This window comes from Erpetoichthys calabaricus, chromosome 4 (assembly GCF_900747795.2).
Source record: "Erpetoichthys calabaricus chromosome 4, fErpCal1.3, whole genome shotgun sequence".
Classification (NCBI taxonomy): Eukaryota; Metazoa; Chordata; class Cladistia; order Polypteriformes; family Polypteridae; genus Erpetoichthys; species Erpetoichthys calabaricus.
In genome coordinates, this window is record NC_041397.2 from 75,690,902 (window position 1) to 75,714,427 (window position 23,526).

The following is a 23,526-nucleotide window of genomic DNA, read 5'->3' on the forward strand; positions in this document are numbered from 1 at the left end:
CCATGACAGCACTGAACATTTAAAACACTAGTTAGCTTTAAATGGGACATCAGTACATTGCAGGACATATTCACCAATCCTGAACTCTCCACAGATTTATTTTCTCCAAGCTGGGTGCTGACTGGAGTTTTTCTTTACCTCTTTAAAATTATTAACTGGCCGTATCTCAATAACATTAATAAACATACTGTACTGTATATTGTTAGGATCCATTAATGTTAATCAATTTGAAATTGAATTTTTTAATGTGTGTTTACAATATAGTTTTAGGTGTGTAAATGTTTCACATTATAACCGTAAAAATGTTACAGTGGTCTCAGCCAGTACTCATTGAAGAGTGTGACACAAAACTGAACTGAATTACATTGTAAATTGAATTGAACTGAATATTTACTCGTGCCAGACCAATTCAAATTCAAATACACCACTTTGAAGCTTGAGAGGAAACCATTATTCCCACGTGGACACTTGTAGAATATAAGAACTGCACAAAGCTAGTTTGTGACGAACTGAAGTAAGGTATCTGAAGTAGCAGTTATAGCTAACAAGTAAACAGAATGTCAAAATTCTGTCAGTGAGCATATTAACCTTCTTTCATATTTTTGCTGCTTCTTCTAGTTAAAGTAACAAGGGCTGCTAATTGCACATTTTAAATGGTATGGCCTGATCCCAGGCCCTCTATTATTGTTCACTTCATTTTTGTAGGTGGAGAAGTAAGCAGGATTCAGTGCATGAAATGATTTGTATCAACACACCATATGACACAGCTGTTTTTTGGAGACCACTTTATCTTCGCGTCACCTTTGCAGAGGCTTTCGCATGATGGATGTCTTTCGGCATCTGTGCTTTCTGCTATAGCAGCTGTTTAATGTGCAAGCTATCATGCTTATTCCAGATGTAGACATTTGCTTATCTCAGTTTGCAGTCCATCAGTTTTTCCTTTCTAGCAAAGATTACATCTCCAATCAGATTTTGGCCTTATTTCCCTGCATATTTTAGAAAATTCCACCTTCATTTTAACAGACTTGTCTTAATTTAAGAGACACAAAAGAGCAGTATATGATAATAAGTGGTGAATGTAAGGCTGAGACAAGTTGCACTACTTAATGAGGATATTTCTGAACCTATCCTTTCATAAGAACCATATCTAATTCTAAGTTTCTTTCTGCATTTTAATTTCTCTGCATTGTATAATCCATCAAACTTTTTAAAATAAAATGTCATGCTGTTCTTAATACCTTCTGCATGTCTCACAAGCATAAGAATCATGATGAGTGAAGCATTTGCCAGGTAAGGACTTTTGCTTTCCCCTTAGATGATGTCACAGAAGTGTGCTTATTGTAACATTTCTGAAAACTACACTGACAAAGTACAGCATTTATCAAAGCAGTCATCTAATTTACTTATATTGAAAACCTTATCACACCGAACACTTTAAACTAGCGATCTCCAACTCCGGTCTTGGAGGGCCGTAGTGACTGCAGGTTTTCATTCTAACCCTTTTCTTAATTAGTGACCTGTTTTTCCTGCTAATTAACTTCTTTTGAATCAATTTTTATTGTCTTGTTTTTTAAGATTTGATCGCCCGAATTTCTTCATCATTCCTCTGTTTCATTTCTTTCCTTAAATGGCACCCAAATAGAAATGAAATGTGAAGTGAGTGAGCCAACAGAAGTCGGGGCCTAAAACTCCAACCAGTTGCTTAATTAGGCTCTGATTCATGTTGTTAATTAAACCCGTTTTTTAATCCCATGTCTCGTTGTTGCTCTCATTGTGCAACAATATACTGTATATTTCCAAAATTGTTGATTTTCTCTTTTCTAAGAGCACTGGTAAAATGTTTTGGGGATCTGAGCAGATCAACATTCCTGAGACTTTGACCTTTCTTTATTTTCAAACTAGAGGGCTCTGCCCCCTGCACGCTTCACTCACCAACCCCCATGCGGGCTCTACGCGCTAGTCATTTTCCGGATCTGCCGCTTGCGACAAATCGTGCTGTGCTTTTGGATAAACACAAATATCAACTCTGTCTTTGATATCTCCGTCTTTCGTAACATGTTGGTTTATTATACATATATGCGAGCATAATCTTTCGGATTCATATAGAAATCCAAGAAAACTTCTTTGTCCATGTTTTTCAGATAAATTTCGTGTAAAGATGCAATACTTTTGGACGTATGGATTTGTATTCATTATTGGCTGTAGAATTTCTAATGCGTTCGATTGTTTCTTTCGATTCTGTGTTGCATCGCTTCTCCCTGATCATAAATATAAACCTGACCGAATTGTGGTTTCTTTGAAATTAAACTTATAGTAGCTTTAATTGTTGTGGGACCACAGATTCTCATAACATATGGTCCTGAATCGTGTAAATCTACGTTTTGAGCATTGAATCATGCGAACACAAACAGATTATTGTAGATCCTGATATTTTGCTTGTAGTGTTTGTGGATTTCACTTTCACCAAATAATAAATCTTTTATTTCTCGCGGATACCTATGTCCATATATCTAATCTCTTTTCGCTGTTCTGTTATTTCACCAAGTAATAATTTCCGTTTGTTAGTACTAATGTGATTTTTACTATCAGTTTTTTGAGAGTTTCAAATTTTTTGTACTTTTATAATCTCTATCCTGCTCTTCATGTCTATTGCTCAAATGTTTTTGAACCTCTTTACGACGTTCTACTTTGTCTTCTACTCTTTGTCTTTCCTTCTTCTACTGTTTGTCTTTTATTCCCGTCCCTGCTTGGACCTGTTAGGTTTTCAATTCATCTCTTGGTACAAAGTCTCGTCTCGCAGGACTTGAAATTATCTCTCTGAAAATCACTTGTCTCATCTCTCTGACAAAGTCTCATCTCGTCCCTTGATTTTTTTATATAATAGAGAGATATTGTACGTTGGACACAGTTTGCTGCTCATGTTTTGGCTTATTTTGTATCAGATTATTGTTTGGCTGCTAATGAAGGAAAAAGAAACAATTAAAGGGTCTGAGTCTTCAAGAACAAGTCAATTAAAATGAATTCAAAAGAAGTTAGTTAGCAGCATAAACAGGTCACTCATTAAGAAAAGGGTTAAAATGAAAAACTTTCACCAACTGGGGCCCTCCAGGACTGAAGGTGGAGACCCCTGCTCTAAACAGTACTCTACATTGTCCAGAATATGTGAGCTGCTTTCATTAATTCAGCTTCAGGTTTCAAATATACTGTTATTTGTACTCAGTACAAGGATCCTTACTCGCATGTGCCCCACAGACTAGAGACAAAAGTATAAATAGCAAACAGTAAAAACAACACATGTGAAAAAGTAGACACATGTACTGTAGATTGGATGTCTTTTCCACCTATCCCTGAACAAACTTCGTGTTGATTGTTGCACTAAAAACACCGTAAAGCTCACTACTAGAAGCATACTATTCAGCTCCTTTTCCTTTCTCTCCCTGGTCTCTCTTCGACCTGCCAGTTTTTCTTTGTTAACTTTACTTCTTTTCCAACTTCACCTGACTTTTCCTGCTGAAAGGATCTTTTAAGCCTCAATCCATAATCATTTCTATGATGACTTACTGCCCCACCCACCAGCAGCACCTCCATGTCAGGGGCTGGCCTTTATTTCACCCAAGAATTCCGGACTAGAACTCCCTGAATGACTCGTAGGGTCCCTGCAATTACTGATATAAACTAGCCTTAAATGGCCAGAACTCCTTGGCAAGCCTTGCACTGGTACCTCTCTAGACTTGTGTCGTGCAAAGAGTAAATTTATAATTACTACTTTTTGTTACACAAACTTAATAATATTTCACAGACAAAGTGGAGCTGAATGTTATCCTAGTCATATTAAATGCAAAAATGAAAAATCAACACTACTCCATCACAGGTCCCACTAATGTAATCCACCACTCCTACAATAATAATTAAATAGTAAATCTCTGTGCTGCTTTTGACACAATGAACTATTCTTTCATCTCCATGACTATTTTGAATATATCTTTTATTGTATAATGTGTTTCTAATATTCACATCAGAAAGTGTGAGAGCTGTTATTGTCGTGATCTGGCATATGTTCCTTGGCCTCTAAAAATGATTTGAGTGTGCTCTTTGGGGTTTATGAGAAGAAGTAATATAGTGGTTTTATTCACTTTTTGTCTACTTGTGCTTTTAGCATATTTAAAAATTATTAATGTTCTCCTGTGGTGCTATCTTGTTTTAAGTAAGGAAGCCACTATGTGGAGACTTGTTGCTGGGATGCAGTTCCTTAAAGTCGTGTGTTATGACGTCAATAGCTGCATGGTTTAAAAACTGCCACCATATGTTTCTGATAATCCAAGATTAGGTGCACAAGAGATAAAAGCCTTATTGGTAGTTTTGAAATTACTGGTTACAACATTTTTCTCTGTCCTCCAATTATGATTTTCATCTTTGCTTTTTGGCTCTGCTTATGTGAACCCTTTTTGGCATACAACCTACCGCTCTGTTCTTTGACTATGATTCTAGCTACATGTCTTGAGCTTTGTTTATTGAATTATAGTCTTCTTATCACTCTTTTTGTGATATGGACTCTCTATGCCATCTTCTGATTCCATCCTCTTATTCTCTCTGCTGCTGCTGCTTTGTGCAAGCAGTAAAACTTTGTGATGTTATTGAATATCCTTTCATTGGTCCTAGGCAAGTCATGTGATCCAAAAACATGGACACACTTGTTATTGATTTTGAGGCAATCCTTAGATTGAAATATCCTGTAGAAGGCAACATTAAAGGTAATAGCCTAACAGCAATAATGGTTGTGTCTGGATGTCGGTAAGCTAAATAAAGAAGTCTAATGCATATCATTAAAATACCTCTGCACAATCAGTTTAGTTTTAGATACTGGAATATGGAATCTTTGAAATGGATTCCCAGGAATTCATAATGCTGTCTTTAGAGCAGTGAAGTTGTTAATACAGTAGTCTGCAAACTCTAGTAGTTTAGATTTTGACTCCTGGTTTGAGAACCACTTGTGCGTCTCAGTTTATTCTAAATACATTTATTATCAGAAAAGACATATATTATTGCTAATTGATTTTTTGAAGTTGGCCTGGTGTGGGTGTCTTTCTGTTTTGCTTGAGATGGACTGGCATTCCATTTGGGGCTTGTTCTTTCTTTGCAACCAAGGAAGCACAAATGGGCTCTGTATTAAACAAGTTATGTTAAGTCAATGGAATGCTCCATCTTTAATTATGGTAAAAAAGGTATCTGTTTACAAAATGTGTTTTATCTCAAACCTTAACAAGGCTCTCTGCTAGACTGTTTGCTCCGTGTTGGGTACAAATAATGCGGGGAAATTAATTAGGAGTGAGATCAGAAGTGGAAAGAATGATATCTGTGGGTGGCATGCCGTTAGTCCTCTTTCACATACTTACGAGACAAATATACAGCTTTACTACTTACTATTAATTTTAAGCTTCTACATTTTTCTTCCAATGATAAGTGAACACTACAGTACATCTTTGGGAATAGGGAAACGTCAGGCTAAAACTAAAAATTTGTAAAACTACAAATAAGTGCTTACTTTGACACCTAATGCAGGGTAGTACTAAATGTAGTTGTATTAGGTAGGGGCACAGACAGTGGAGGGACCAGAAACATTTGTTCCGAGGCCTGGGCTGGTGGTTGGTTTTTATAACAGCTCAATTAGTAACAATATCCAATGATTTGAGGTCAAATGATGCCTCCGATGAAGCTATACTGTGACAGATTTAAAAATGAACTGACACCTCTTGAATTGTTTAATGCCATACACAGGATGAAGTTTCAGAGGATTTATGCAAATGTGTGTGTCACTTTTTGCATGATGTTCTGTGGCTGGGGCAGAATGTTATGCTAATAAAGTAAACATGATTAAAAATTATTTACATTTAGTGGTGTACCAAGAAGACTGAACTGGCCCTCTTCTTGCGCATGCACATGGGAATCAGTTTAAGGGCTTTGGTGATAATAATTACTTGCTGAACCAGGGGTTGGCGCTGTGTTCTAATGCCTTCTCTCTTCTTCCAATTGCCAAACGAATGATGGACACCCATTCTGCCACTGGCATGACTTCCATTATCCGCCCTCCTGTGTGGTATAGCGGGTCCGCGGCTTCTAAAAAAAAAAAAAGCACAATGTTTTAAATCCATAGAGCCCTCTCACTCTCTGTGGGCACGATTGCATAACTGTGGGGAGTTAATGAGGTAGTTGGGGCGAGTTGCACCTGCACATGCGAGTGTGTTTGTTCTCAATTGCTTCATTGGCTTCCTGCGGTGTGTGATTAAGGCGCTGTGCCCACGGAGACGTGAGTGTATATATACGGGTCGGCACAAGGAAAAGAGGGGAGAAATCAAAGTTGGGAGAATCAAAGAAAAGGAAAGGATTGAAAGTGAAGGAGGTTAAAGGACATGAAAGGCAGGCTTGGGAAGTACGATCTGGCCACCTGGAGGGAGGAAGCAGTGCAAGCTGGGGCCCCGTGAAGGACCGTTAGCTGTGGTGCTCTAGGGGCTAGGTCGCCCCACTGAACATTTGGGTGGAGTGTGGTGAGCAAGGCAGGTGCCCTCCCTAGGCTTCCGAGGTGCGACCACGTGAGCGCGAAGGAAGACAGGAGGAAAGCTGACCTCGGACAGTCTGGCCGTGACGCCTGGAGGCAGCCAAGATGGAAGTCGGCCGAAAGTCTCTACCGGCTACGCGAGCAATGGGTGAGCCGGGGAGAATGAGAAGGAGCTGGGGTGAGATCAGGAGGAGTTAGTATGCATTTTAACCTCGGATTTTTAACAGATTTGTTTATTGATTTTTATCCTCACTTCTCATTGTTTTTTTATGGATTTATTTATGTACTGTTTTAGAACACTGCACAATGGACACTTTTTTGGGTTTTTGTTTTGACTGTTTTTTAATAAAAGCACGTTGGCACTTTTCCCACCATCCTCTGGCATCATCAGTGAATTGTCCTCATGTCAGCTCATCTCAGTCATAACTATCGACGGTGCTGGTTCCACAGACTCCCATGTTGGAAAAGGGAGTCTGTAGGGGACCGGCATCGTCACATCCTGGACCTGTCCCTTCCTGCCTGGGACCTATATGACCAGAAGTTTGGCCATCTTGAGGCACTTCAATTCTGGGCTTCTGTCTGAAAAGATGTTATCTACAGCTTGTTGCATGTTCTTCAATTCAGTTTCTTTTCAATTATATGGGGTCACCATGGGAGTGTCCAAACCCTTTGATGTTGAGCTTGAGCATCAATTGAATTTTGCGGATGTTTCTGATGATTTTTAACCGCAAAAGCTCACATGTAGAGTCTGTAGAAATGAGTGCAGTAGAATAGGACCTTTCATTTGGCTATATTTGTTTTACATAATGTTATTTTGTTGCATCATATGTGCTTAGAATCTTTTGTATTTGTAACAAAAAAATATGCACTTGAAATTTTTATACAGTGAAACCTCGGTTTGTGAGTAACTTGGTTTACGAGTGTTTTGCAAGACGAGCTAAAATTTTTAATAAATTTTGACTTGATAAACGAGCGAGGTCTTGCAATACGAGTAATATGTATACACTTTGTCTGCTGAGCGTCATGTGATCACAACTGTGCTGATGGTTCTTCTCTCTTTCTCGCGCTGCGGGATTGTGGGCAATCATCTCCTATTCTCCGTCTGAGTCAGCGTGCCTCACTCATGTAGTTCAACATCTGTACGAGTGTATACTGTTTACTATAGCATTGTGACTGTGTGTGTGTGTGTGCGCGCGCATGCACTGTGATGTGCGAGTCCCCATCTTGCACCCCAAAACACGAAGCTGAGTCTCAGTACTTTAGCAACACCTGTTTTATTCAGCTTGAAACTGCAACAGCGCAGTTATTTATTGTAGCGGGATCTGCCATTCTCCCATACACAGACACAGCAGTCAGGTAGGGTCGTGGCCAAGTAGTACTGTGCCCTGCGCATTTATAATGTTCCTTGTTCCTTGTATCACCCATCGATGGCAGGTACTTATAGCATGTCCACAATCTTTTCGGATTCGCTTTTATGGCGAACTGCTACAGCGCCTGGAGACTGTGATTGCTTTGGGACGCTCTACAGCGTGTCGTCATGTTGGGTGGAATCCCACAAGAGTTTAGAAACTCACTCACACCAGCCATGATTCTTTTCAAAGGTAAAGTGCGGGTTAATTTGTTTTATGAATTTTTACTTCATATTTTGTATTAATCATTTTTATATGAACAGTTTTGGGTTGTGGAACGAATCATCTGAGTTTCCATTATTTCTTATGGGGAAATTCACTTTGATATACGAGTGCTTTGGACTGAAGTGCACGTTTCCGGAACGAATTATGCTCGCAAACCAAGGTTCCACTGTATTTCGGTTAAAATATTACATAACGTTTGTTTGTAATGTTCTGTTAGTAACAGTTCTGATAAACAGCCAATATGCTGTGAGACTCAGGTAGAGGAAGGCCTGAGTAGGACAGTTCTGTCCTAGGACCTGACATATATATTGGTGAACCGTCACAGCAGTATTATATATAGAGAGTACAATGTTGGGATTGTTTGTTTATTTTGTAAATTAGTTGACTGTTTTGTTATGGAGTAATATGAACATTTATTTCATAAAATCAGTATACTGTTCACCCCATGTAAACTTGTGTGGTAAGTGAAATCTTCAAAATGCAAACTGAAGACTGGCCTGTTATTGTCATAAGCAATCATTACTGTCTACTCAGTGATAGTTTCTCAACTTGCTCTTTCCACATGGTATTCATGCACAGCTGTCCACAGTGATATTTGTGTAAACAAATGTGAAATTTAGCAATGCTTTATAGCCTTTATGTGCTTGCTTAACCTTTGTCTCTATGAATATCCAGTTTATTTCATATTTTGTAAAATAGTGATATTTTGTTCTGAGCTTTTAGTGAAATATTTCTTTGTGAAATGATGTGCCAAATATAAAGATCAATGGATTGATGTGGTAACAATTACAGTAGTATTCATCTGCATATCTTCATTCAACTACGTATTATTGCTTTCATTTTTCTAAATGAACTTAATTGTTTCATTGGACAACTTAGTGTTGTCAAATTAAAGATAACATTACGTTATTCTGTATTTTCTGTGTTTATAGACATAGGAGAAAATAGTGTGTAAATATGAAATGAATCGATTTTAAATAAATTATTAAAGTGAGAAACTTTATCCTTTGATGGGTTGGTATCACAGCCAAAAATGGTTCCTGACTTTTGTCTAATTTTGCAAGAATAGTTTGTGGCATCCCCATATCCAAGTAAAGGAAAATTAGGATGGAAAAAATAAATGGATTAAATGAAAAAATGTATGAAAATCTTATTTGAGTAGTTTTTTGATTTGCATGACTTCTGGGTATGGTACTGTAATGTATATGTTATAGACAAGAAGGTTATGAATAAGAGTTAGTGTTTGATCTTAAACCACATACACTGTAAGCACTAATCATCACTGTTTCACATTTACCACACAAATCGGAACACTTCTATACAGTGAATATATACATTTGCATGAAAAAGTGTGTCATTCTAAAGACTGACTATGTGTGTGCACTTGGCTAGACTAGTAAATAACAAATGTTTTGAAATGCAGACTCTGTCAAGATGCTGGAATTGCAAAATTACCATTGTCAACGTCGATCAAAGCAGCACCAGCATCCATAACACACCACCATGTTGCTACAGAGCATAGGGAATTATACTAGAAAGTACGTTGGTATTACTGACTTCATACTGTATCTACTTTTTTTAAACACCGGCCACCCATTTTTGTGCAAAACCACAACAAAATAACACCTGTCATTGGCATGACTTCGCAACACATACAAAGTATACAGTGTTGTTCAAAAACACGGAAAAACTGCAAAAAAATGGTTTGGACCTTAAACATTCAACAAAAGTTATAGAAGGGGTTCCAAAAATGGTCAAGTGCAGCAGAACTGCCATAATAAGACAACACAAAGATAATGAGAATAGGTAATTTTAGAAATAAATATTCACGATTGATACTTCAATCATATTAATAAACACAAATAAAGAATAACCTATGGTAACTAATATAGGCTCTGAAATTAAAACAAAAAATGTTTAATGTTTAAGATTTGACCTGAGTTGAGTGCTCACTATACACACTCTACTCCATGAGGGCACTAAGGATTAAACTATTACACAAAAAACAGGAGTTGAAATGTTCTCATTTACTTATTTTTTATTATCACACCTGATTTTGTGTGTAGTCAAGATTCAGTCTTAAAAAAATAATAATAATAATAATTCATTACATTTATATAGCGCTTTTCTCAGTACTCAAAGCGCTATCCACATAATGACTGTCCTCTTAAAATAATCAATAACCCATTGCTCAATTGGTGGGAATATATTACAGCCAGAGATTTATAACAGCTTTTCACACAAAGTCACTCGATATCCTCTGGAGAATTTTCACAAACCCTGACAACTACAGTAAATCTATACATCTTAAAGATGGCCATTCATCATGCCCTGAGGCTACGTCACTTATATGTATGTTTTTGATTTACATTGGGTTATTGTTTGAAAATATCTTTCTGTTTACACCTTAAAAAGAATACTCCTGAATGATTCTGAAAAATAAAGTAAGCTTTTATGCTTTGCTGGTTTCACAGACAGAAAAGCCCAAGTATTATTTAATCTGAATGAGCCTAGAAGGTAATGGAAGAATCATGTCCTTTAGCTACAGTTATGGCTCATTCAGTAAGTTTATTTAATGCAACAATTACTGCATATCTACAGTAATGTAGGATCCCTGTATCTCGTCAGGTCCGTGAAAGCTCAAGCAATCTTTTTATATTTGCACCATCTGTTCTTATTACGCTCAAAGTTTCAGAAACACCTGTTCAGTTGAAGGTTACCATTTAATTATTATTTCGAATTTTATGGTAACAAAGAGAAAAGCTTGCCAAAATACTAGTTCATGGTGTACCCAAGATTTTGGCAACCTGCATTGTGAAAGGAGTGTGCAGGCCAAATAACTCATTTAGATTTTGAACATGATTCTCTGTTGTAAGTGCTGATGAGTTTTTGAGATAATTGTTTCTATAAATAGAATCCTGTCTTTTATCACTAGCAGTAGCAGTATTAAAATAGTAGTAAGTGAGCTTATTTCTTTTCTGCGACTGAAGATTTAAAACTAAAAGAGCATTTTAATACCAATAACCTACTAATCATTCAACAGGTAATGTACAAGAATTCTTAGAAATAAAGTATAGATAGATAGATAGATAGATAGATAGATAGATAGATAGATAGATAGATAGATAGATAGATAGATAGATAGATAGATAGATAGATACTTTATTAATCCCAATGGGAAATTCACATTCTTCAGCAGCAGCATACTGATACAATAAATAATATTAAATTAAAGAATGATAATAATACAGGTGAAAAAAACAGACAATAACTATGTATAATGTTAAATATTAACGTTTACTCCCCCTGGTGGAATTAAAGAGTCGCATAGTTTGGGGGAGGAACGATCTCCTCAATCTGTCTGTGGAGCAGGACAGTGACAGCAGTCTGTCGCTGAAGCTGCTCTTCTGTCTGGAGATGACATTATTTAGTGGATGCAGTGGATTCTCCATAATTGATATATTTGATCCACTTTAAATATAGAAAGAAAACTTTAGTAGTGTGTGCTTCAAACCTTTGTTTCCTTCATTCCATCCCAGGATTATATGTTATATCTTATACATCTTACATCTTCTAAAACTTCTTAGCAGTCCACATGGGCACATGTTTTACTATCGATGCAACCTATCAACCCTTGTCATCATGCATTATTACTTGGTCAGGAATGAATCCCAGATGTCATTGTAGATTTAGATAGATAGATAGATAGATAGATACTGTATTAGTGCCTTATTTACAGTATATGCTGGTTAAAAAGGGGTCTGCATTGTAGTTACTATTTGTGATATGCAAAATAATATGCAAAACATTAGGTGTGTGCCAAGAATAGGGAGAAAATACATATATCTAATTGTTCCTGAATATTTTACAGTATATCATTATAGAGCCTTGTCAAGCCAGTATATATTCCAGAAGGAACCTAAACTTGAATCAGATGCTAGCCTCTCAAGAATGTAGTCTCTCACCAACATAAACTCCCAAGAGGCTAAATTAGAACTGATAGCTCACCTAATATTCATTTCTTTTGGATGTGGTAGGAAACCGAAGTACCAAGAACAAACTCATGCAGATACACAGAGAGGATTTGCAAACTCCACATAGTCATCAGGAGTTTATTCCCTGTCAATCCACCTATGAAGCAGCAACATTATTCACTTTTTTATCCTGTATAAATTAAAACAAATGACATTAACAAATATATTTGTGTTGTGTTACTTCATTCCTTGTAATTTGTGACAGATGCTGTGGACTTGCACAGATTTAGGCTCAAGTTTATTTTAATCTGTACATAGAAAAAATGATATTTTACTTGCATATCTCCTCAGAAGACTGACATTACAAAAATACCAATAAAAAGACACACATTCACAGGTTATTCTACTCTGACATCTGACTTAGTAATAGAGGACATTACATTAACAGTTGATTAAAGATGCTAAACACATCAAGTGTGAGTGTATAACTTTGTGGATTTGACTGACTGGAGCCATATCCAGTGTTGATTTCTGCCTTGCATCAAAGACTCCTCAAGACTCTGAAATTCAATAACCGAGTTCTGAAAATAGAAATCTGCAATGTCAACACATCAAAGTGCTGAGTACTGTGATGTGCTCATGGTGTGAATGCTGTTCCTTTGAAGAACTCAAAGTCACATCTGCTTGCTTTTCTCCTTTCTGGAGGCCAATATGGCATTTCTTTAGTATCGGGTGTTGATGGCTTCCTACCTTTTACTACTTTAACTAGTGTGACTATAAAAAGTGCCCTTGTTCAATCAACAATGGCATTCAAATGTAATTATGTTACTGAGCAATAATTTTTTTTATTTTAGTTAATAATAATAATAATATTTTACATTTATATAGCACATTTCTTGCTACTCATAGCACTTCAGTGAGTGGATGATGCAATGGCAGCCATTTTTGTAACCAGTACGCTCACCGTACATTACCTGTTAGGTGGTGAGACAGAGATAACCAATTAGAGACAGGGGATGATTAGGGGGTCGTAAAAACTGGGGCATGGTGGGCAGTTTAGCCAGGATATTGGGATACACCCTACTCTTTATAAAGGACACATATACAGCCTAACGATATGTGCTTAAAAAGGGCATCACTGTTAATTTTAGGGGTAATGCCATTACTGCACTGTAACAGGCTAACATGTAGAGCACCCCTAGAAGATTCTGATCATCTGGATCCTTCTGTTGATTGACCATTTCTGAACAAGTTGTTTTCCTCAAAGAGCAATATTTTCCTGTTTTGGCTAGCTGTAGTCAATAGAGAACACATTCCTGCTAAAATCAAAAAATGTATAGGGTGGTCCAGATCTAACTATGCAGCTTTTAATGCAATGCAGGAAAACAATGCAAGATAAAAGAATTGTTCGAAATATCTTGCAATAAACAAATGCAGGGTAGGAGCTGCCATCTATCGGCAACAAAAATAATTTTTTGTGAATTCTCTACGTAATAAACTTACTTAGTTATAGCGTAATGAAAATTGTATAATTGCATAATTAGATCTGGACCACCCTGTATAACAGTTATTTTATTTTTTGAGTAGTACTAGACAAAATAAAACAGATTAGTTTGTTTAATTTAAATTTCTTGTCATGTGTAACAAGCTAAGGTATTTTGAAACTTTTTTTGGCCATTTATTCACTTAGTTACAAAGAGTAATAAAAAGGTGTATAGGTATAAACATTAGTTAAGTACAATAAGCAAAATCTTTATAACATTACAACATAAAAAGAGGACATTGAATAGGTTATACAATAATAAGTAACATTATCACCTATATTCATTTTAACTTCAGATCCTAATAATACATCTGCCAACTGGATTACCAGCATTTCTTCATTGGATTTACTTTATAAACACCAAGTAGAAAATGGAAAAAATTCAAAGAAAGTATAAGTGAATGTGCCAATTAAATGCCTGATAATGGAAGAGTTTTGTGTATGTAAAACCAATTAAATACATTGTATATATTTTTCCAAGAAGATGCAGTAACCCTGACTATTTCTTTAAGTGATTGAAATATACAGTATAAGGACAACATGAAGAATCTCTGTTACTCAGACAAATATAAAAATGTCATGGTAACATAATTACATTATTTCAACAGAAAGTGTATATGCTCATAAGTAAAATAAAATTAGCTCTAAACTTTCTAAATAACAATACAAGAGTGAATTAGAATTATAATTTTAACGCTGTCACACAAAATTACATCCTTGATCTGGATTATTTAATGATCGAATGTCATATATTTTTCATACATGATTAAGTCCTCTAGTGTTTTTTTATACAAGAACCGTGTGAACTACAGTATTATAACATTATAATGAAAAATATTTCATCACTTACATCCCAAGTGAGTATTTATTGTTGCTGGGGACATCAATATGGAAAATATCTAGAAGATATACCCCCAATACCCTCAACAAGCCTCCTGCAGTTTTGATCATTTTGCTTCCTAATCAAGGATGTTTACCTTGTGCTAACCTGCTGTAATCTCAGAGAGTCAGGTCACCTCTCAGTACCCCAGCTTCATGTTTGCAGGCCGAGAGTGAAGAGTGAAGAGCCAGTTACAAAAAAGGGTGCATTTCTGGGATAAAGAGGCCAAGGAACAATTAGAGGATTGCTTTAAAGTTGGAACATGTTCAGTGATTCTTCATCAGATATGGTTGAGTTTGAAATAACTGCCACCACATTCATCAAAAAATGTGTGGACATCTGTGTAGCAGTGCAATCAGAAGCCTGAGAATCACATAAACACCTCGCAGTAACATATTCTAGGTCAGCAATGAAGTAATAACAAGAAATGCAGACACAAACTTCATTTCAGAGATAAACTGAAAACAAAAATGTTTACAGATTACAAATTCTAATTTTATGGCTTACAAACCAAAGTCTACTGCAATTAAATTTTTGTATTTTCTCTTTTGGATGTATTGTTTGAGCTGTCATACTGCTGTTACTAATGTACAGAAGGTATGCAGGTAAGAATCTCAGGAACTTTAAAAAAATACTTCTAGAATAACCAGAGGAGTAAAGAATTTGGCAGCAATTGCACTGATTTATACAACATTAAGTAAAATGTTTATACACATATTTCAGACACTCAAAAACTAATCAAACTTTTGACAGTTTGAATAATACATCGCTAAGGCATTCAGCAATTGCTCAGTTAAAGAAATGCCTACTAATTAAACAACTCAGTGTTTAAGTAAGTCTGTGATTATAATTTCTTATTTTAGATAATGTGTGGTATAGTTGCCATTCTTTACATAAATAGATAATGGAGGGTACTCATGTCCTTGGCCAGTTATAATTCTGATGTAATAGTCAGATATATTCTGGTAGATTGATCTCTGCACACGGTAAGATATAGAGTCATACAGTTTTCTAACCACAAGTAAGATATGTACAGTTGTGGCCAAAGATTTTGAGAATGACACATGTATTGCTGCTTGAGTGTTTTTAGATCTTTTTGTCTGATGTTTCTATGTTATACTGAAGTATAATTACAAGCATTTCATATTGTTTCAAAGGCTTTTATTGACAATTACATTAAGTTTATGCAAAGAGTCAATATTTGCAGTGTTGGCCCTTCTTTTTCAAGACCTCTGCAATTTGCCCTGGCATGCTGTCAATCAACTTCTGGGCCAAATCCTGACTGATGTTCAGCCCATTCTTACATAATCAATCTTTGGAGTTTGTCAGATTTTGTGGGTTTTTGTTTGTCAACACGGCTCTTGACGATTGGCCAGAAGTTCTTAATGGGATTAAGGTCTGGGGAGTTTCCTGGCCATGGACCCAAAATGTAGATGTTTTATTCCCCGAGCCAATTAGTTATCACTTTTGCCTTGTTGCACGGTGCTCCATCATGCTGGAAAAGGCATTGTTAGTCACCACACTGTTCTTGGATGGTTGGGAGAAGTTGTTCTCAGAGGATGTTTTGGTACCAAAAATGGTAGCAAACTTTGTGAAAAGCAATACTTGTGTCATTCTCAAAACTTTTGGCACAACTGTAGTATGAGTGCTTAGTAATTTAGTAACAATGTAGTCACATATGAATACACAAAGAAGAAAAGGTAATATAAATAAGAAACACTTTTTTGTGTTTAATGGAATTTCTTTTATGTTTCTCTGTTTTTATTTCCTTTTAAAAATGAGGACACTGGATTTTTTGTTTTACACATCATAATTAAATGCTTGAACCTTATCATATCAGTAGTAGAGAATTTTAGAAATCTCAAAAAAATGCAACTGAAGGTCTACAGTCTCTTCTATGAAGAGTTCTCTCTGTTTGCATCTGGGGTGCCTCCTAGTACAAATAAAAAAAAAGTTAATTAAATAAAACTAAACTGTTCAGTTTATTTTATTGTTATATACTATCATATACTATACAGGAAATTCAAAAGAAGAAAAAAACTGTGTTGATCAGTCCAGAGTGACAGATTTGACATCAGACAAGAAAACTTCAGAAAAGTTGTCCAACAGAATCGCAGAATCAAATCCAAGGATCTCCAAACCTCTTCTGCGGCATCAGATGTACACATTCAGGGTTGTCATAATGTCTTCACTGGGAGTGTGTCAAGGATGAATCCTTTACTATCAAGCTTTTACTTTTGTTGCTCATATTATGTTTAAAAATACAATCAGGATGATCCTATAGATATTCATAACAATGCTTTCTGAATAAATGACTTATAAATTGAATGCTCTGGCCACATCAAAAAATATGATATTTTATGAAATGTTAGTCCCAAATAACACCAAAATTACCTTTATCACACTTCTTACTATCAATTATGGTTGTGGCAGTGTCATGGTTTTGAAGTTCAGAAGAATTTCTTCTTCTTCTTTCGGCTGCTCCTGTTAGGGGTTGCCACAGCAGATCATCTTCTTCCATATATTTCTATCCTCTGCACCTTGTTCTGTTACACCTATCACCTGCATGTCCTCTCTCACCACATCCATAAACCTCCTCTTAGGCCTTCCTCTTTTTCTCTTCACTGGCAGCTCTATCCTTAGCATCCTTCTCCCAATATACTCAGCATCTCTCCTCGGCACATGTCCAAACCAACGCAATCTCGCCTCTCTGACTTTGTCCCCAAGCCATCCAACTTGTGCTGACCCTCTAATGTACTCATTTCTAATCCTATCCATCTTCGTCACACCCAGTGCAAATCTTAGCATCTTTAACTCTGCTACCTCCAGCTCTGTCTCCTGCTTTCTGGTCAGTGCCACTGTCTCCAACCCATATAACATAGCTGGTCTCACTACCGTCCTGTAGACCTTCCCTTTCACTCTTACTGATACCTGTCTGTCACAAAGTACTCCTGAAACTCTTCTCCACCCATTCTACCCTGCCTGTACTCTATTCTTCACCTTTCTTCCATAACCCCATTACTCTTTACTGTTGATCCCAAGTATTTAAACTCATCCAGCTTTGCCAACTCTACTCCTTGCATCCTCACCATTCCACTGACCTCCCTCTCATTCACACACATGTATTCTGTCTTGTTACTACTGACCTTCATTCCTCTCCTCTCTAGAGCATATCTACAGCTATCTAGGGTCTCCTCAACCTGCTCCTTACTATCGCTACAGATCACAGTGTCATCAGCAAACATCATAGTCCACGGGGACTCCTGTCTAATCTTGTCTGTCAACCTGTCCATCACCATTGCAAATAAGAAAGGGCTCAGAGCCGATCACTGATGTAATCCCACTTCCACCTTGAATGCATCCGTCACTCGTACTGCAGACCTCACCACGGTCACACTTCCCTCGTGCTTATTCTGTACAACTCTTACATACTTCTCTGCCACTCCCGACTTCCCGATACAATACCACAACTCCTCTCGAGGCACCCTGTCATATGCTTTCTCCAGGTCCACAAAGACGCAATACAATTCCTTCTGGCCTTCTCTATACTTCTCCATCAACACCCACAGAACAAACATTGCAGCTGTGTTGCTCTTTCTTGGCATGAAACCATACTACTGCTCACTAATCATCACTTCACTTCTTAACCTAGCTTCCACTACTCTTTCCCATAACTTCATGCTGTGGCTCATCAATTTTATCCCCCTGTCATTACTACAGTCCTGCACATCCCCCTTATTCTTAAATATCGGCACCAGTACACTTCTTCTCCACTCCTCAGGCATCTTCTCACTTTCCAAGATTCCATTAAACAATCTGGTTAAAAACTCCACTGCCATCTCTCCTAAACACCTCCATGCTTCCATAGGTATATCATCTGGACCAATGGCCTTTCCATTTTTCATCCTGTTCATAGCTGTCCTTAAGCTACTTCCTCTTTGCTAATCCATTGCACTTCCTGATTTACTATCTCCTCATCATCCAACCTCTTCTCTGTCTCGTTCTCCTTATTCATCAGCCTCTCAAAGTACTCTTTCCATCTGCTCAACACACTCTCCTCGCTTGTAAGTACGTTTTCATCTTTATCCTTTATCACCCTAACCTGCTGCACATCTTTCCCAGCTCGGTCCCTCTGTCTAGCCAGTCTGTACAGGTCCTTTTCTCCCTCCTTAGCGTCAAACCTCTCATACAACTCATCATACACCTTTTCTTTAGCCTTTGTCATCTCTCTCTTCACCTTGTACCTTATCTCCTTGTATTCTTGTCTACTTTCTGAATCTCTCTGACTATCCCACTTCTTCTTTGCCATCGTCTTCCTCAATATATTCTCCTGTACTTCCCCATTCCACCACCAGGTTTCCTTTTCCTCCTTCCTCTGTCCAGATGTCATGCCAAACACCCTTCTTGCTGTCACCCTTACTACATCTGCTATAGTTTCCCAATTGTCTGGTAACTCTTCACTACCACCCAGTGCCTGTCTCACCTTCTCCCTGAACTCAGCCATTTGATCCTTGGCTCTGTCCTCACTCTCTTCCTCTTCTTGATCTCCAACGTCATCCTACAGACCACCATCCTATGCTGCTTAACTACACTTTCTCCTGCCACCACTTTGCAGTCTTCAAACTCCTTCAGATTGACTCTTCTGCATAGGATGTAATCTAACTGTGTGCATCTTCCTCCACTCTTGTACATAATCCTATGTTCCTCCTTCTTCTTGAAAATATGTATTCACCACAGCCATGTTCATCCTTTTGGCAAAATCCACAATCCTCTGACCTTCTTCATTCCTCTCCTTGACACCATACCTACCCATTACCCCCTCGTCTCTCCTGTTCCCTTCAGCAACATGTCCATTGAAATCCGCTCCAATCACCACTTTCTGTCCCTTGGGTACACTTTTCATCACTTCATCCAATTCACTCGAAAAATCTTCTTTCTCATCCATTGCACACCCAACTTGTGATGCATATGCACTAACAACATTCATTATCACACCTCCAATTTCCAGCTTCATAATCATTACTCTGTCTAACACTCTTTTCACCTCCAAAACACTCTTGACATACTGCTCCTTCAGAATAACCCCTTCTCCATTTCTGCTCCTATTCCACACCATGATAGAACAATTTGAATCCACCTTCGATCCACCTGACCTTACTCCTTCCATTTAGTCTCTTGCACGCACAATATATCAACCTTCCTTCTCTCCATTATATCTGCTAACTCTCTCCCCTTACCAGTCATACTGCCAACATTCAAAGTTCCTACCCTCAGTTCCACTCTGTTTACCTTCCTCCTCTCCTCCTGCCTCCAGACATGTCTCCCCCCTCTTCTTCTCCTTCTTCAGCCATCAGCAGCCCAATTTCCGTCAGCACCCTGTTGGCTACAGTACTGGTGGCAGTCGTTGTTAAGCTGGGGCTCGACTGATCCAGTATGAAAATTTGTATTGTTGTCCACATATTGATTTGGCAAAATCTTTACACCAGATGCCATTCCTGACGAAACCCTCCCCATTTATCTTGGCTTCCGGCTGGGTTGAAGTTCAGAAGAATTTATGGAATATATTTGGTGGAAAATCTAGGACTGAATGACTTTAATTTAGAAATAAAATGAGCAACTCGTTACATTATCAAAGACAAATGTAAAGTTTGAATACTGTTTTAACACCCCCCCCCCCCCCCCCCCCCCCCCCCCCCCCAAGCTGCAATACTTTAGTGTACAAAATTCCTGCTTAAAATTATTTTCAGTCTTTATCATCTTGTAAAAACCTTTGGTCATGCAGCTGTCTTTTAAAGTGAACATGTTTTTCATGCAGTGTTTCTTTGTACTTAAGCAGAGTTAGCACTGGCTAATTAAAATGAAATAAAAAAAAAAGTTAATCTAAATTCTGAAAGAGTGTAGTGTTATTAGATTTTTTGTTAATCAAACCATTTATTCTGACAGAACATCTGTTCAAATGTGAGCACTTGGCAGTTTGAAATAAAAAGGTGTGTTTAGTTATACTTTTGCCTGCTTTGATTGGTGGTGTAAAAAGGTGTCTACTGTTCGGGACCAAAATATTATATACATCTGGTACTGGAAACAGTTATGATATGAATGTCATTTTAAAACACAGAATCCTTCCACCAAGAGACAACAGCAACATATATATATTATATATATATATATATATATATATATATATATATATATATATATATATATATATATAATATATAGTGAAGTAGAAGAAGACACAGAGAACACAATTAAAGGTTGGGGAAACCATCCCCTTGTAGTGTGTACAGCTCAGGCCAAGCAGTAGCACTGAGGTACCGGTCGTAGGCATACAAAGTATACACTTTAGACATTGAAACAGTTTCCAGAGATAGCTTTTATGGGGTGGAACTGGAAGAAGTACAATCATGAAGGAAATGAGGGTGATGGAGGAGCGGGGTGATGAAGGTGATGTCAGCGTGGGAAGCCAGACGGGAGGACATCAACGAGGGGCCGGACATGAAGTCATTGTGGGGAGACTGTAGACAGATGAGGAAATGCATTGTTGGTAATTCATCTGTTTACGTTTTGTCAGGTTTCGTCTCTTTATTTTTCCTGCTGAGAAAGAGAGAAAGGCGTTAGCACGCTGTCCAGTAGTCCCCTACTGCAGTATTCTACGCTCTGTCAAGCCCATTGGCTGCCCCCTAGTTGCTCTTGTGTGACTATATATATATATATACTAGGGGGCTCCGCCCCCTGCTCGCTTCGCTCGCCTAACCCCTGGTGTTGGGAAATGACAAAGATCGTGATGTATGAATGAGATATAGAATAGTGTGAAGGTGTAGATGATGCAAATAGAAAGCAAACAATAAAGTGTGTGGCATAGTGTAAAGGTTTATTGGAAAATTTCTTTGTACACGCCGTTTAAGTGTAAAAGGTAATTCCAGGTCAGAACTTGTAAGGTCAATGAAGATGGTCATTGTCGTGATCAGAGTCAACTTTGTCAGAGCTTAGAAAGAGTTGTGTCTCTCCAGGAAGTAATGCAATGACTTGGGTATTTATGTTTTCCACATTAATATTTTTTGGACATAATATAGTGCGTTCTCTGTAACTAAGTCGTCGCAGATAAAGGCTTGAGGAATTGTAATAATATCTGGGTGAAGTCTATCTGTATTGGTGAGTGTACCATCTCCCAGTTGTAATAACCAATTGTTATGATCTGGATCTGGACATCGCATGTTTTGTCCTAACTGTATCTTTTGAAAGCAATGCCAATTGTCTGCGTATTTTAAGGTGCACTGAACAATAGCTGAGCGCATGGCATGTGGAACAATAGCTAAGCACTGTCTAAAATCTCCTTCTAATAAAAGAACCTTTCCTCCAAAGGGAATATTATTATTCATCAACGTTTGTAGAAGTTTATGAATGGTGTTGAGTAAGTGACTGGATGACATTGTACATTCATCAATAATTAACAGTTTTGCAAGACGGATGTCACGTGCAGTGCTACTGTTTATGTTCATAGTGGATAGCGATTTGTAGGATCTAATGCAGTTCATAAAGTTTTTACTTTCAGGTACATCGTTAGTTAGAAGGTTCTGTGGATATTCAGGATATGAATGTAAAGGAGGCAGTCTAATTTGACCCATTTGAGAACAACGTGTAAATTCATTACTTGTATTGCTAGTTGTTTTTTCAGGGAAGTTAAGTGAATGACAATGATTGCAAATGACATTCATTAATCCCAATGAATTTTCCTGAATAGTGGACTCATTATTGAATGCGTTGTCAGCTAACGCAAGTGTTTAGCAGGTGTCTGTTGTTGATGTCCGTGACGTGTATGTTTTGCTTGTGCCGTTTGAGAGGCGCGTCGTTGTATGTCCAGTATTTGGGACGTGTTGTTTTGGAGCTGTAATCGATTTGCCTGTGCTGTGTGAGAAGCCCGTTGTAGTTTACGGCGTGCATTGTTTGTATTGAGCCTTGCCCGTTTTTGTATGTCGGTCAGTTGAGCTTTCTCTTTTTGGAGCCTTGCCTGCTTGTTTTCCGGCATTTCAGATGCGTGGTGTAGACGTCTGCGTTTATTTATTTTGTCCCCTCGCTGCCGTTTCTGTATGTCTGAGACGGGAGGTGTTTCGTTTTGAAGCCGTGCCTGTTTCGATGCAGCACCGTGAGACGCGCGCTGCATGCGTCTACATTCTGTGTGTCTGTCCATTTGGGTTCGTTTCTGTAACTGTGTTAGTTGAGCTTTGCGTTTTTGGAGCCGAGACATTTTTTCTTCTAGAAATATGGATAAGTAATAAGGAGGATCGCACTCACTGTTAATATGGAGCCTTTTCTGTGGTTGAACGGTTAATAGTGCCTCATTGTAATGAGATCCACCTATGCTGCATAGTGTGAATTGTGTTTGGTCCCGTTATCCGAGCGGTATCGTTTTGTACCCGTGATCGTGAATTCATGACTTGTTTGTTCTTGAGCGTGAGAAATATGGATAAGTAATAAGGAGGATCGCACTCACTGTTAATATGGAGCCTTTTCTGCGGTTGAACAGTTTATAGTGCCTCATTGTAATGAGATCTACCTATGCTGCATAGTGTGAACGTGTTGAGATGACGTATGTTTAATACGGACGGTTCATTTAGAAATGGGGCTTTGTGTGCCATTTGTTATTTATGTTACTGTGGTCGTGGGTCTGAATCGTCGTTTTTGTGTACGTTTCATGTGCTATGTCCATAGTCTGTCCCGTTTCGTGTCCAATGGGCTTTGTGTGGTGCTCGCGGCTTCTTTTTTTTTGTGTGCTAGGGGCTTGTTGAATCCTCCTCTTTGTGTGTGTCCCGTTTCGTGTGCAATGGGTTTCGTGCTCCTTTTTTCTGTGGTCTGACTCCTTTTTTCTGTGCGCGACGCCTCATTTCTTATTTTACGTTGCATTCCATCCGGTTCCCGTTGCTTGCGGGGGGGGAGGGGATTTG